Source organism: Mirounga leonina, unplaced genomic scaffold (assembly GCF_011800145.1).
Source record: "Mirounga leonina isolate KUSES-001 unplaced genomic scaffold, KU_Mleo_1.0 Mir_173, whole genome shotgun sequence".
Lineage (NCBI taxonomy): Eukaryota > Metazoa > Chordata > Mammalia > Carnivora > Phocidae > Mirounga > Mirounga leonina.
Window position 1 is genome coordinate 53,881,859 of NW_023270447.1, and position 16,595 is coordinate 53,898,453.

Genomic DNA, 16,595 nt, shown 5'->3' on the forward strand with positions numbered 1-16,595 from the left:
GTGGGAAGGAAGGAAACAAGAAAGATGAGAATGCTCTCAGAAGACAAGAAGTGGGTCTTGACTCCCTTTCTTTTATTCACCATTTACTGATTATTTTTCTCCCCTCACAAGATCCTATGCTAGGCACTAGGGAAACTGGTTTACCAGATCTGGCTTGTCTCTGTTGGAGCCCAGAGTCCAGCTGGGAATACAAGTAAACAGATGAGTTCCTCTTCTCCTCCCCGCCAAAGGTTTTTAGAGAGCCCTAAGGAGAGTGATTAGACCATTTGGGTGAGGATCAGAAACCATTCTTGGAGGTAGGACTCTGTTAAACTGGTATGGGCATGAGTACTCTAACTGTGGAGTCCCTATTCTACAAAATTACTTACTTAAATGGACTCATATCCCATATTAAATATGGGATATGCTGCATTCTCTCTTCCTCAAGACTTAGCTTCCTTCCCATTAATATCTCCCACCTAAATATGGGATCCTTTATGCCATGTTTGTATCAGAATCTTTCATACATCCTCAAGAATCATTACTTAATTCTCCAGCTTGAAAAGTAAAATCATTGGATTCCCTGGGAGAAAAATTTCAGGCATTTGGCTCTCCCCGCCCCCCGCCGTTGCCATTTTCCTTGTCTCCTCTGAACTCTTACAACAGCTTCTTAATAAAGCCTTTGCTTCTATACCATGAAACCATTCTCCACACTACTGCCATGAAAAATGTAATCAGAGAGCTTTCATAGACTTGTGGTTCAGAAATTTAGCATGGCATTAAGGCCTTGCACCATTTGGTCCCATCTTCATGTCCCATGTGACTCCAACTCCAACCAGGCATCCTACACTCCAGCCATTTTCACACTACTTGCTATGCACTCAATTTTCACTATGCTTTTCCACCTTTGACCTTTTGCCATGCTGTTTCCTTCTGTTGAATTCCATCCATCTTTTAAGACCCTCCTTAAAAACTACTTTCTTCATGTAGCTGTCCTCGATTTCACTTTATTGGAACATGTGTAACAATAGAAAATAAATGGGATCTATTATTGTATTATATATAACTGTGTAATATATGAATATTTTAACACAATTTTAAATATGTAATCATAACTGACATTTATTAGCCTGAGCCAGACATGTAAGAGCCCAGAAAGGGATATATTGGTATTCCCATTTTGCAAGAATAGAAACATGGATTCACATGGATTCAGGGCTAAAGCCAGGATTTTAATCATGTACCAGTTGCCATTGTTAGGTATGAAAAAGGACTACAACTTTTTTCGTCCTGGTATTTCTCAGTATGTAAAAACAAGGGAATGGGGAAGACATCTTAAATGCCTTTGGCATCCACATGTAAGGAAGTAGCTATTCAATGATCTTTCTTCCTAACTCAGCTTTAGAAAGGAGCTCTTGGAGAGTGCCCTGTAGACCAGAGTGTGACCTAATCACAAAACATAATTTAAAATCGAAAATAGTAATAATCAGGACTACTGCAGTGACAAAGACTCTCCTTGACCTAACTCTAGTCAGCCTCCTCTAAGGTCCTCAAGGCCGTAAACTTGAGTTCTGTCCTAGGGCTACTTATTCCAGTTTTAGCAAAAATCTGAGTCAGTTTAACCCCACCCTTGTATCTGACAACCTTAGCCAGCCTTCAGCAAAAATCCTATCAAGGAGGTTTAGCCAGAATTCCTCTTAGCCCTGATGTTTCCTCTTAGTAATTTTCTATCCACTGATCCCACCCTGTTCCTTGCCCATAAATCCACACTTGTCCTTTTGTATTCAGAGTAGAGTCCATAGATTTATTTGGTAGACAAGTTTTAGGTTCATATCAATATTGAGCAGAAGGTACAAAGATTTACTATATACAGCCTGCCCCTACACATGCATAGCCTCCCGCATTTCAACATCCTGCACCAGAGTGGTATATTTGTTACAACTGATGAGCCTACAATGACCCATGATTAACACACAAAATCCTTGCTTATGTTAGGGTTCACTCTTGCTGTTGTACATTCTATGGGTTTGGACAAATTTATAATGATGTGTATCCACCATTATAGCATATACAGAATAGTTTCACTGATCTAAGAATCTGTGCTCCACCTTCATCCCTCTCTTGCCTCTAAAAGTCATTGATTCTTTACTGTCGCCATGGTTTTACCTTTTTCAAAATGTCATATAGTTGGAACCATACAGCATGGAGCCTTTTCAGATTGTCTTCTTTCACTTAGTAATATACCATTAAGGTTCTTCCTTGTCTGTCCATGACTTGATAACTCATTTCTTTTTTGCACTGAATAATATTCCACTCCCTGAATGTCCCACAGTTTACACTGAAGAACATTTTACTTACTTCCAAGTTTTGGCAATTATGAATAAAACTGCTATAAACATCCATGCACAGGGTTTTCTTTTCCAATTTTTTTATTGTGGTAAAAAACACTTAACCTAAAATTTACCACCTTAACCATTTTTTTTAAAAGTAGGCTCCACACCCAGCATGGAGCCCAACGTGGGCTTGAACCCACAACCATGAGATCAAGACCTGAGCTGAGATCAAGATCAGATGCCTAACTGACTAAGCCAGGCAGGCATTCTTCACCTTAACCATTTCTAAGCGTACAGTTCAGTGGAATTAAATACATTCATAATATTGTGCAACCATTACCACCATCCATCTCCAGATCTTTATTCATCTTGTAAAACCAAAACTATCCATTAAACAATAACTTCCATTCTCCTCTCTCTCCAGCCACTAGCAACCACCATTCTGTCTCTATGATTTTTAACTAAGTATCTTACAGTATTTGTCCTTTGGTGACTGGCCTCAAGGTTCATCCATGTTGTATCATATTACAGGATTTCCTCCCTCTTTAAGGCTGAATAATATTCCATTGTATGTGTATACCACACTTTGCTTATCCATTCATCCATTGATGGGCACAGGTTTCTTCTATGTTTTAGTTATTATGAATCATGCTGCTATGAACATGGGCATACAAATGTCTCTTTGAGACCCTGATTTCAATTCTTTAGTCATATACCCAGAAGTGGAACTGCTGGATCACATGGTAATTCTGTTTAATTTTCTGAGGAACTGCGACACTGTTTTCCACAGAAGCTGTACCATTTTACATTCCCGCAGAAGTGTGTCTGCAAGTTTTTGTGTAGACATAAGTTTTCAACTAATTCTGGCAAATACCAAAGAGCACAATTGCTGGATTGTATGTTAAGAATATGTTCAGTTTTGTAAGAAACTACCAAGTTGTCTTCCAAAGTGGCCGTGCCATTTTGCATCTCCTCCAGCAATGAATAAGAGTTCCTGTTTCTCCATATCTTCCCCAGAATTGAGTTTTGGCCATACTAACAGGTGTATAGTGATAAACTCATTTAATTTCCATTTATCTGAAATTTTCCTTTCACATGCTTATTTGCTTATTTGCCATCTGTATATTTTAATTGGTGAGGTTTCTGTTTTTTTTTTTTTAAAGAGGGTTGTTTATATTGTTGTTGAGTTTTAAGAGTTCTTTATATATCTTACAGAACTGTCCTTTATCAGATACGTCTTTTATAACATTTCCTTCAAGTCTATGGCTTGTCTTTTCATCCTTTTGACCCTTTCATACAGCAGAAATTTTTAAATTTAATTAAACTCAGCTTATCTATTTTCTTTCATGTATTGTGCCATGCTTTGTATCTAAAAAGTCATTGCAAAACCTAATGTCATGTAGATTTTCTTCTATGCTGTCTTCTAGGGGTTTTATGTATTTGCATTTTACATTTAGATGTGATCCATTTTGAGTTAATTTTTGTGAAGTGTGTAAGGTCTGCATCTAGATTCATTTTTTTGCACATGGGTGTGTAGCCATTCTAGTACATTTGTTGAAAAGACTATCTTTTCTCCATTGTATTACTTGCCTTTGCTCCTTTGTTAAAGATCAATTGACTGTATTTGTGTGGGACTATCTGGACTCTATGCTGTTCTACTGATCTATTTGTCCATTCTTTTACCAATACCATACTGTCTTGATTACTATAGCCTTATAGTAAGCCTTGAAGTAGGGTAGCATCAGTCCTCCAACTTTGTTCTTCTTCAATAATCTGTTGGTTATTCTGAATCTTTTGCCTCTCCATAAAAATGGAGAATCGGGTGTTGATATCCATAAAATAACTTGCTGGGATTTTGTTTGAGATTGCCTTGAATCTATAGATCAAGTTGGAAAGAACTGACATCTTAACAATATTGAGTCTTCCTATTCATGTACATGGACTATCTCTCCATTTATTAAAAAAATTTTTTTAAGATTTTATTTATTTATTACGCAGAGAGACACTGTGAGAGAGGGAACACAAGCAGGGGGAGTGGAAGAGGGAGAAGTAGGCTTCCCGCGGAATAGGGAGCCCAATGTGGGGCTCTATCCCAGGACCCTGGGATCATGACCTGAATCAAAGGCAGACACTCAACGACTGAGCCACCCAGGTGCCCCTTTCCATTTATTTAGTTCTTATTTGATTTCATTCATCAGAATTTTGTAGTTTTCCTCAAATAGGTCTTCTACATATTTTGTTAACTTTATACATAAGTATTTCATTTTGGGGAGTGGCTAATGTAAATGGTATTTCAATTTGACTTTCAAATTCCCCCTGTTTATTGCTGGTATATACAGGAAAGCAACTGACTTTTGCATATTAGTCTTGTATCCTGCCATCTTGCTATAATGACTTATTAGTTTCAAGAGTTCTCTGGTTCATTCTTTTGGATTTTTTTACATAAATGATCATGTCATCTATGAACAAAGTCAGACTTATTTCTTCCTTCTCAGTCTGTATATCTTTGATTCCTTCTCTTGTTTTATTGCATTATCTAGGACTTCCAGTATGATATTAAAAAGCAGTGGTGAGAGGGTACTTACCATATTCCTTATTTTAGTGAAAAGCTTTGAATTTCTCACCATTTAGTATGATGCTAGCTGTAGGTTTTTTTGTAGATAGTTTTTATCAATCTGAGGAAATTCCCCTCTATTCCTAGTTTACTGAGAGTATCATGTATGAGTGTTGGATTTTGTCAAATGCTTTTTCTGTGCCTATTGATATGATCATGGGATTTTTCTTCCATTAGCCTGTTGATGTGCTGAATTACATTAATTGATTTTCAGTTGTTGAACCAGCCTTGCATACCTGGGGTAAATCTCACTTGGTATATAATTCTTTTCATATTGTTAGATTCTATTTGCTAATTTTTTTTTTGCTAACTTTTGAGGATTTTTTGCATCTATGTTCATGAGAAATATTGGTCAGTAGTTTTATTTTCTTATAATCTCTTTGTCTGGTTTTGGTATTAGGGTAATGCTTGCCTCATAAAATGGGTTAGGAAGTATTCTCTCTGCTCTATGTTCTGAAAGAAATTGTAGAGAATTGGCATAATTTCTTCCTTAAATGTTTGAAAGATTTCACCAGTGTACCTACCTGGGCCTGATCTTTCTGTTTTGGAACATTATTAATTGTTGATTCAATTTCTTAAATAGGTTTATTCATATTTTTAATTCTTCTAGTGTGAGTTTTGGCAGATTGAGTATTTCAAGGAATTGGTCAATTTCACCTATGCCATCAAATTCATGGGCATAGAATTGTTTGTGGTATTACTTTACTATTCTGTTAATGTCCATGGGACCTGTAGTGATGGCCTTTCTTTCATTTCTGATGTTAGGAATTTGTGTCCTCTCCCTTTTTAACTTAGTTAGCCTGGCTAGAGGCTTGTTGATTTTATTGATCTTTTCAAAGAACCAGCTTTTGGTTTGATTTTCTCTATTCATTTCCTGTTTTCAATTTCATAAATTTCTGCTCTAATTTTTATTATCCCTTTTCTTCTATTTACTTTGAATTTAATTTGCTCTTCTTTTTCTAGTTTCCTAAAATGGAAGCTTAGGTGACTGATTTTAGCTCTTTCTTCTCTTCTTTTCTAATATAGGCATTCAATGCTATAAATTTCCCTCTAAGCACTGCTTTTGCTCCATCCTACAAATTTTGTTAAGTTCTCTTTTCATTTTCATTTAGTTCAAAATATTGTTTAATTTCTCTTGAGATTTCTTTTTTGACCCATGTGTTAGTTAGAAGTGTGTTGTTTAATCACTAAGTATTTTGGGATTTTCTAGCTATCTTTCTGTTACTGATTTCTAGTTTACTTCAATTATGGTCTAGAGCAGACATTGTATGATTTCTATTCTTTTAAATTTTGTAAGGCATGTTTTATAGCCCAGAATGTGGTCTATTTTGGTAAATGTTTCGTGTGACCTGAGAAGAATGTATATTCTGGTGTTCTTGGATAAAGTAGTCTATAGATATCCATTATACCCAGTTGATTGATGTTGCCATTGAGTTCAATTATATCCTTACAGACTTTAAACCTGTTGGATTTGCCCATTTATGATAGAGTGGAACCAGATATTAAGGAGATATTGCAGGGGTGCCTAGGTGGCTCAGTCAGTTAAGGGTCTGCCTTCAGCTCAGGTGTTGATCCTGGAGTCCCGGTATCAAGTCCCAGATTGAGTTCCAGGATCGAGTCCCACATCAGGCACCCTGCTCAGCTTCTCCCTCCGACCTTCCCCCCTCTCGTGCTCTCTCTCTGTCTTTCAAATAAATAGGTAAAATCTTTAAGAAAAAATAAAGAGATATTGCAAAAATAAAATGTTATTTATGCTAACATATAAGGGGCTTGATATTGTTATTTTTAAATGAATTAAATATTTTTTTATATTTCTCAGTTTTCTTTTCTTTGTTTTAAAGATTTTATTTATTGGAGAGAAAGAGAGAGCAAGAGAAAGAGAGAGCATGAGCAGTGGGGAAGGGTAGAGGGAGAGGAGAAGCTGAGCAGGGAGTCTGACACTGGGCTCCATTCCAGGACCCCAGGATCATGACCTGAGCCAAAGGCAGACGCTTTACTCACTGAGCCACCCAGACGCCCCTCAGTTTTATTTCCTAACATGATGTATACTGATAGATATAATTTATATAAACCAAAGCTCATTGGAGTCCTCAATAATTTTTAAGAGCATATAGGGGTCCTAAAACAAAAAGTTTGAGAATTGCTAGTCTAAAGCCTTCCCACTCAAATGTGATCCATAGATCACCACTACCTGATTTACCTAGGAGCTTATTAGAAATGCAAAGTCTCAGACCCTACCTAAGACTGAGTAAATGAATGTACATTTTACCACGATCCTCAGATTTATATGCACATTAAAGTTTAAGGAAAACTTGACCCAGGAAGGTTAAAAGGTCTTCTTGACACTTGAGCTTTGTAGGATGGCTGGGAGCAGCTGGGGAGGACTGAAGACAAGGACTCAAGCAGAAGGGAAAGCTTAGATGAAGGCATAGTGGACAGAAATAGGAAAACTGCAAATAGAACATATCTAGATTTTTGTAATTTTTTTTTCCAATTTTTTTTATTGTGGTAAAATACACATAAAATTTACCATCTTAACCATTTTTAAGTATACAGTTCAGTGGTTATTAAATACATTAATAGTGCTGTGCAATCATCACCACAATTCATCTCCATAACTCTTCTATTCTTTTTAGAATTATGTTAAAATACATATAATATAAAGTTTACCATCGTAACCATTTTTAAGGGTACACTTTAGTGGTATTAAATACATTCACATTGTTTTGCAGCCATCACCACAATCCATCCCCATAACTCTTTTCATTTTGTAAAATCAAAACTCTATACCTATTAAACAGTAACTCCCCAGTTATTGCTGTGCACAAGGGTTCCAGTTTCTCCTCATCATTGCCAACACTCGTTTTCTGTTTTCCTGATAATAGCCATCCTAATAACTGTTAGGTGATATCTCATCGTAGCTTTGATTTGCATTTCCTGAATGATAAGTGATGCTGAGTATCTTTTCATGTGCTTAATGGCCATTCCTTTTCTTTGGAGAAATGTACTCAAGTCTTTTGCCTACTTTCAATCATATTGTTTTGTTTTTGTTGTTGACTTTCAGGAGTTCTCTATATATTCTGATTCTTAATCCCTTATCAGCTATATGATTTGCAAATATTTTCTCCCATTCTGTAGGTTTCCTTTTATGCAATTTAATTTAAAAAATTTAAAAATTTAAAAAAATTTTAATTTTCATGAAGTCCAATTTGTTTATTTTTTCTTTTGTTACCTGTAATTAGTGTCATAGCTAAGATATCATTGCTGAGTCCAATGTTGTGAAGTTTTAGCAAATGTTTTCTTTCAAGAATTTTTAAAATTTAGGTCTGATCCATTTTGAGTTAGTTTTTTTTTTTAATATGGTGTTAGCTAAAGGTCCAAATTCATTATTTTGCTTATGTATACCATTTTTCCCAACATCATTTCTTGAAAAGACTGTCCTTCCCCATTGAATGGTCTAGGCACCCTTTTCAAAAATCATTTGATCATATTATGTGAGGCTTTATTTCTGGGATCTCTATTCTACTCCATTGGTCTATATGTCTGTCTTTACGCCAGTACCACACTGTTTTAATTTTTGTTTTGTAAGTTTTGAAATCAGGAAGTGTGAGTTCCCCAGTTCTTCTTTTTCAAGATTTTTTCGGCTATTTGGGGTCCCTTGTGATTCCATATGAATTTTAAAATGTTTTTTTCTATTTTTATATAAAACTGTAATTGGCATTTTGATAGGGTTTGCATTGACTCTGTAGATTGCTTTGGGTAATATGGACATTTAACGATACTAAATCTTCCATTCCATTCCATGATATGTTTCCATTTATTTATGTCTTCTTTAATTTCTCTTAGCAATGTTTTGTAAGGTTCATGTACTAGTCTTTCATCTCCCTGGTTAATTCCTAAATATTTTATTCTTTTTGATGCTATTACAAAAAAATTGTTTTTGTAATTTCCTTTTCAAATTGTTCATTGTTAATGCAGGTGACCCCTGAAGAGCACAGGGGTTAGGACTGCTGACCCATGTGGTTGAAAATGCATATATAACTTTGACTCCCCCCAAATTTAACTACTAATAGCCTACTGACCAGAAGGCTTACCAATAAAATAAACAGTCAACACATATTTTTGTATGTTACATGTATTTTATACTGTATTTTTACAATAAAGTAAGCTAGAGAAAGCAAAATATTATTAAGAAAATCATAAGGAAGAAAAAATAAATACTGATAGTACTGTACTATAAAAAATCCATGTATAAATGGACCCATTCAGTTCAAACCCATGTTGTTCAAGGGTCAAATGTATATAAAAAATGCAACTGATTTTTGTGTTGACTTTGTTTCCTGCTACTTTGCTGAGTTTATTAATTAGTTCTAATATGTTTTCTTTGGTGCGTGGGTTCTTTAGGGTTTTCTATGTATAAGATTATATCATCTGCAAATAGAAATAATTCTACTTCATCCTTTCCAATTTCCCGATGTCTTTCTTTTTTCTGCCTACTTGCTCTGGCTAGATCTTCCAGTACTATGTTGAATAGAAGTGGTAAAAGTGGGCATCCTTACCTTTTCTGAGGAAAAGCTTTCAGTCTTTTACCATGGAATATGATATTCACTGTGGGTTTTTCATACATGGCTTTTATTATGTTGAGGTCATTTCCTACTATTCGTAGTTTTCAGAATGTTTTTATCATGAAAGTTTGTTGAATTTTGTCAAATGCTTTTTCTGTATCAGTTGAGATGATCATGTGGGTTTTTTTCCTTCATTCCATTAATGTGACATATTATATTGATTGCTTTTTCATATTGAAAAATCCTTACATTCTAGGGATAAATTACACTTGATTGTGGTGCATAATCCTTTTATGTGCTGCTGACTTTGGTTTGCTGGTATTTTGTAGAGGATTTTTGCATCAATGTTCATAAGGCATTGGTCTATAGTTTTCTCGTAATGTCTTTTTCTGGCTTTGGTATCAGGGTAATGCTGGCCTTACAAAATGAGTTAGGAATTGTTATCTCCTCTTCAGTTTTTTGCAAAACTCTGAGAAGGATTGGCATTAGTTCTTTAATGTTTGGTAGAATTCACTAGTGAAGCCATCAGGCAGGCCCAGGGCTTTCTTTCTAGGAAGATTTTTTATTGTGAGTTCAATCTCCTTACTAGTTATAGGTCTATTCAGATTTTCTGTTTCTTCACAATTTAGTCTTGGTAGGTTTTTTTTTTTTCTAGTAATTTGTCCATTTCATCTAGATTATTCAATTTTTTGATATGCACTTGCTAATAAAACTCTCATAATCCTTGTTATGTCTGTAGAATCAGTAGTTATGTTGCCACTTTCATTTCTGATTTTAGTAATTTGAGTCTTCTCTCTTTTTCCTTAGTCATCTAATGAGAGTTTTGTCAATTTTGTTGATCTTCTAGTTTCATTTAAACTTCTGGTTTCATTGACTTTTTTTTCTATTGTTTTTGTATTCTCTATTTCATTTATCTGTGATCTATATTATTTCCTTTTTTCTGTTAGCTTTGGGCTTAGTTTGTTCTTCTTTTTCTAGTTCCTTAAATTGCAAGGTTAGTTTGTTGATTTGAGATCTTTCTTGTTTTTTAATGTGTTTATAGCTATAAATTTCCCCCTTAACACTGCTTTTGCTGAGTTCCATAAGTCTTGGTATATTGTGTTTTCGTTTGTCATTCATCTCAAAGTATTTCCTAATTTCCTTTGTGATTTCTTCTTTAAACTATTGTTTGTTTAAAAGTATGTTGTTTAATAAACACAATTTTGTGAACCTTGCAATTTTCCTTCTGTTATTTATTTCTAGTTTCATCCCATAGAAGATACTTTGCATAATATTTATATTTTTAAATCTATTGAGACTTAATTTGTGGCCTAATATATGGTCTACCCTAAAAAATGTCCCATATGCACTTAAGAAGAATATGTATGCTGTTGTTGTTGAGTAGAGTATTCTGTATATGTTTGTTAGAGGAGTTGGTTTATTGTATTAAGTCTTTTATTTTCTTACTTATCTTCTGTCTGTTATTTCCTTCCTTTCATCTTCTGGAATGGTAGTCCTAGTCATTATCATGAGTAGGGTATTGAAGTCTTCAACCATATAGAATTGTCTATTTTTCCCTTCAATTCTGTCAGGGGGAAAAGAGAAAAATGAAGGAGCAGCAAAAAAGGGGCACCAACACTTTAAATTCCCTGGAAGTCACTAGTTAGAGGGGGAGGGGCTTGCAACAACTGGAAGGTGCAACAATAATGGCTGCCCACCTCTTTGTCTGTACCTCTGTGATCAGAAGCAGCAAACAGCAATCAGAGCACAGATCCCCAGTATTTGGAGGACAGAGTTCCTTTTGCTCACCCTGGCTTGTACAAGCTGCTGGTGGTCAAGCTGCTCCAGAAACTTGTGCACAGTAGCCTGCCACTGGGGGTGGAGGTTGGACAGCTGCTACTGTGCTGAGTTGAAATTGACTGAAATTCACCACAATTTATCTTCCAAATCTTCCCCTAGAAGTTATAAGCAAGGCATCAATAAACTCTAGAGTTCCAAATACATAGTTATATGAGGCAGATTCTGCTCTGCAGTTGTTGTCTAGGTGGGGAGACAGAATCTTGGCACTTCTAACTTTGCCACCTTTCCAGAATACTCTCTTGGTAACATTTTGCCCTCTAAAAAATAAATTATGGTGATTACAATATCTTTACATTAAAAACCAGGAGCTAATATATATATATTAACTGAAGGACAATCTTGGAAACAATGATCTAAATATTTGATCATAGGAAAATGACTAAATAATCATATACTCACTTTAAGATGTATTCTCTAAAATTGTCATTCTCTACAACATTATTCTCTAGTCCCTTGCCTTACTTTGTTTTTCTTCATAGCACCTGATATTTTACTATGTATATATTGTTCATTGTATGTATCTGTCACTAGAATTAAGACCATAGGGTAAAGTCTTTGTCATTTTCACTACTGAATCCTCAGCATCTAAAATAGAGCCTGGCAAATTATAGGAACTATGTAAATATTTTTTGAATATATGCATAAATGAAGCATGAAAAGTTCTTGGGAAATACGATTTGGTAAAAAATACAGAAAATTAAATGTTTTCTCTCATTAAAACAATGAAAAAATGACAAAAATGACAAGACAGAGTTTGGAATTTAGGAACTTGGAGACAATGGTCACCAAGGTAATGTGGAGAAATGGAAATGATATTCTGCTAGGAGACAAGGTTGTAGGCAATGTTTCCTCTCTCTCTTTCTCTTTATTCCTAGTATTAGTGTTTCAAAATGGTTTGTGCTATGAAAAAAAAACTTTAAAAATTCTTTTCCTGAGGCGGGCACAAGTATGGATAGAATATTATACTTGCCACCCTTATTCTTGACAAATGGAGCTATATATTCCAGAGTGGGAAAGAATAGTCCTTGGAGCTTTCAGAGAGGATAATAAGCACTGAGAAGGAGGATGATTGCTTAGTGTTTGAATAGTAAGTCACATGATACATTAGAATCAAGGGATGTGGGGAGAAGGAAGTAAGAACTAGCTTCTGGGTCTGTGTCCACAGGCTCTGTTCTGAATTTAACAATGGAACACCAATAATCAGGCAAGGCCAGAACACAGAGTTTCACATCTTATACATGTCACAAAGATGCTCAAGCCAGGAAACAAGTGACAACTAAAATTCAGACCTTACTCTACTTTCTGAGCCACTGAAGCCTGGTGTAGGACTGTATCTGCCCAGAAGATGTACTTTTTTCTAATTTTCACAAAGGCGTCACAGAGGATAGGTAGTGGAATGGGCCACTGACTTAGTGTGCTGGAGTCTGATGCCAAGTAAAATAACCTCTTAGTTGTACCACATCAATCTCTACTCTAAATAAGTAGTAGGGTCAGGCTCAATGTGTAGTTTTCAAATAACCCATGAAAAGCATGTGATTAGTATTCATCACATACAGTCTGTTACCCAGACTTGCACACATGCTGAAATAAGTTTATATGCTGGATGTAAATATAGAACACTAAATGGCCTACTTTCTTCTAAGCCTACTGCCATGATTTAATGAAGAAATTGGGGTGGAAGGCTTGCATATGGGAACATAGAAAGAAAAGCTTTGGAGTTACAACTCTTGGATTCATCAACTGGAAAAACATTAAGTTGAAGTCTCCAATCACTTTCTCCTTATATCTCTCTGACTGCCTTAGGAAAAGACATTAAATAATTTCTGAGTGGTTTGTATTTCTCACATCCTCTACAACAACCATGTGAACTCAATGTTTCCCAAACATACTGTGCTCTCTCACCCTGCCTCCCCTTGGCCCATGCCTAGAAAGTCTTTCATTGTCTCCTCAGCAAATTCTCCTCAGCAAATTCTTTGATGCTCCTCCTATTAAGAGATGGTGTCTATATCCTTTCTACCTGTATCTGAGTAGAGACTCTGGTACTGTTTTAACTAATAAAATATGGCAGAAATAACAGTGCTGGTTTCAAAGCCTGGGACTTAAAAAACTGGAAGTGTTCATTTCCTATCCCTTGGAACATTGCCCCTTGGAGTTCTTGGGTGTCAGGTAAGATGTTTGACATCCTTCTGGAGGGACCTCATGGACAGGCTTTGATACCACATGTAGAGAGAAGGGCCTGACTGAGCCTAGCTTCTGTGTAAAGGAGGTGGACTTAGCTGAACCCAGTCTTCCAGTTGTCCCTGCCAATGCATCAGTCATGTGAGTGAAGCTAGGATCCTCTAGACTAGCCAAACTTCCAGCTGAAGAACATCCACTGACTCCATTTAACTCCATGTGGAGAAGAAGAATCAATTGGTCATCCAAGCTTATGCCAAATATTAACTCACAAAATTAAGATACATAATGATTTTTTTAAAAAAGCTATTAAGTCCAACAACTGATAACCAGAACAGAAGCTGATACCTGGAAATGGGGTACTTCCATAACACAAAACCCAAGACATTGGATATTGACTTTGAGACTAGGCAATGGGTAGAGACTTGAAGGGCCTTGAGGAAATCTGTTAATGAAACTTGGAATGGGTTGGAGAAGACTGTTGGTGAAGACTTACAGAACAGTCAAGAAATTGTGTTTGGAAGCTGGAGGAAGATTTGGCAAATGGTCATTTATAGTAACATGGAAAATAGAAAGATACCTAATGAACTTGAGGATCTGACTGGTGATTTGCCAGGCAGAAAGTACAAAGCATTAACTAGCTTTTTCTAGCTATCCATGATAAAATATGAGAAGAGAGAGGTAAACTAAAGAAGGGCCCAGGGTAGTATTTCTAGCCTATTTCCAGCACAAGGATCTCAAAGGAATAAATGGCCTCTTGTTACAGGTCAAATCCAAGGTGCTGTCAGCAAAATAAGGTCACAGGGTAAAAACAAATCAAGGGTGCAACTGTAAAATCTTTTTTTTTTTTAAGATTTTATTTATTTATTTGACAGAGAGAAAGAGCACAAGCTTGGGGGGGAGGAGGCAGAGGGAGAAGCAGCCTCTCCACTGAGCAGAGACCCTGATGCAGCACTTGATCCCAGGACCCTGGGATCATGACCTGAGCTGAAGGCAGACTTTAACCGACTGAGCCACCCACGCGTCCCTGTAAAATCTTTTAAAACCTCAGAAAGATTTAAGGCTCTATCTTATAGATCCTTTATAAAATGTTCTTAGGGGTAAAAAAAAATTATTTCTGGGCACCTGGGTGGCTCAGTTGGTTAAGCTACTGCCTTCGGCTCAGGTCATGATCCTGGAGTCCCAAGATCGAGTCCTGCATCGGGCTCCCTGCTCAGCAGGGAGTCTGCTTCTCCCTCTGACCCTCCCCCCTCTCATGCTCTCTCTATCTCATTCTCTCTCTCAAATAAATAAAATCTTTTTTTAAAAAAAAAATTATTTCTAAGAATCTTAATGCTGTGCCTCATTGCCCCTCAATGTTAAACAACAGGTTTTCTAAGAGTCTTAAGTGTGTCATTCCACAGCAGCTTCACAGAGCACCCAAGGTCAAGAAAGGCTCTCTGAAAGAGATTTGTGGGTGTGTTTTCTGCATAATGGGGCAGAGTATACTTTGATACACAGGAAACTCCCTGAATTTTAAAAGGATTACATTAGCTTGGCTTGAAACTGACAGAGACAACACAAAATGAAAAGAGGTCTTTGGACTCCCAGTCAGCTGTGGGCAGAGAGCAGGCTGAGAAAACTACTCAACTACAAAAATGGGTTAGTTGTTATAGAAAAAAGAGGAATGACTCAGAGGGCAAAACCAAAAGTCACAGACACTCTTATTCCCAGGGAGCAGAACCAGGCCTTAATGAAGGAACTGGCAACATGTGCCTGGCTAGATTTCAGAATATAGTAGTGACTGCTATGTGCTCCCATTCCCCCACCCACCACCACCACTGAACCAGAGTATCCGTTATAGTTATTTTATGCCTGTCACCATTATAGTTGGGTGTGTAAGGGGAAGATAACTTATCTCTTAAGTTCAGAGATCTTCAGGTTGAAAGGAACAATGCTCCAGAAGCTACAGCTGAGGAATTACATCTGAGGCGCTTCATCCACACCGGGAACTTATTCAGATAATGTGCTCATGGACCTTAATCCTGAGTCTGACGCTATAATGGGCTGTTTTGAGGGGTGGGTCCTTTGAGGAGGTGAATGCATTTTGCATGTGGGAAGAATATAAATAATTTGTGGTCAGAGGGCAGATGGTGACAGATTAAAGATGGCTGTAAATTCTTTGATCCTTTTACCATTGTCAAGTTTTATGTCTCCTCCTCCAGAGTCTGGGTGGGCTTTAGATTGTTTTGAGCAATAGAATACTAGAAATGACACTGTGCTAGTTTCCAAGCCCAAGTCTTAACAGACTGTTAACTTCCACTTCCTGTCTCTAGGGAACATTGTCTCTTTGAGCCCTGAGCCACCATGTACCCCGCTGGAGAGATCACACTGAGACTGTCTGTAGGGTAAGAGGGGCCCAAATGAAGCCAGCTTTCTAGCCATTCCTGTCAAGCCTTGAGGCATGTAAATGAAGCCAAATGAATACCTTTGAGTGACCTCAGTTGACTCCATGTGGAGCAAAACAAGCAACTAACCGAGTCCTGACTGGATTCCTGATTCACAATTGTAGGAAATGATGAAATGGTTATTGATCTAAGCCACCAAACTGGGCTGCCTGGGTGGCTCAGTCAGTTAAGCAGCTGCCTTCGGCCCAGGTCTTGATCCCAGGGTTCTGGAATCGAGTCCCACATGGGGCTCCTTGCTCAGCAGGGAGCCTGCTTCTCCCTCTCTCTCCCTCTGCTTGTGCTCTCTCTGTCAAATAAATAAAATCTTAAAAAAAAAAAAAAAAAAAGATAAGCTACCAAACTTTGGGATAGTTTGTTACACAACAGTAGATAACTGAGATCTCCATGACTTTGGGTCAATCTTTTCTCTCTAGAACTATTTCTTCAGCTTGGGCAGTGTTGGGCTCAGTTAGGTGAACCCAAAAGGCCTTAATGGTTCTGATTTTCAGTTCCAAAGCAGTTAAAGGTGGTTGGATTATTCCAGATGGCATTTAGACATTTGTTAAATGATCAGAGGAATATAGACTACATATAATTATGTACTCAATAAGTATTTTAATGAGTTTTGAAGGATGAAAAAGAACTAAGTAGAAGTGAAGGAAGG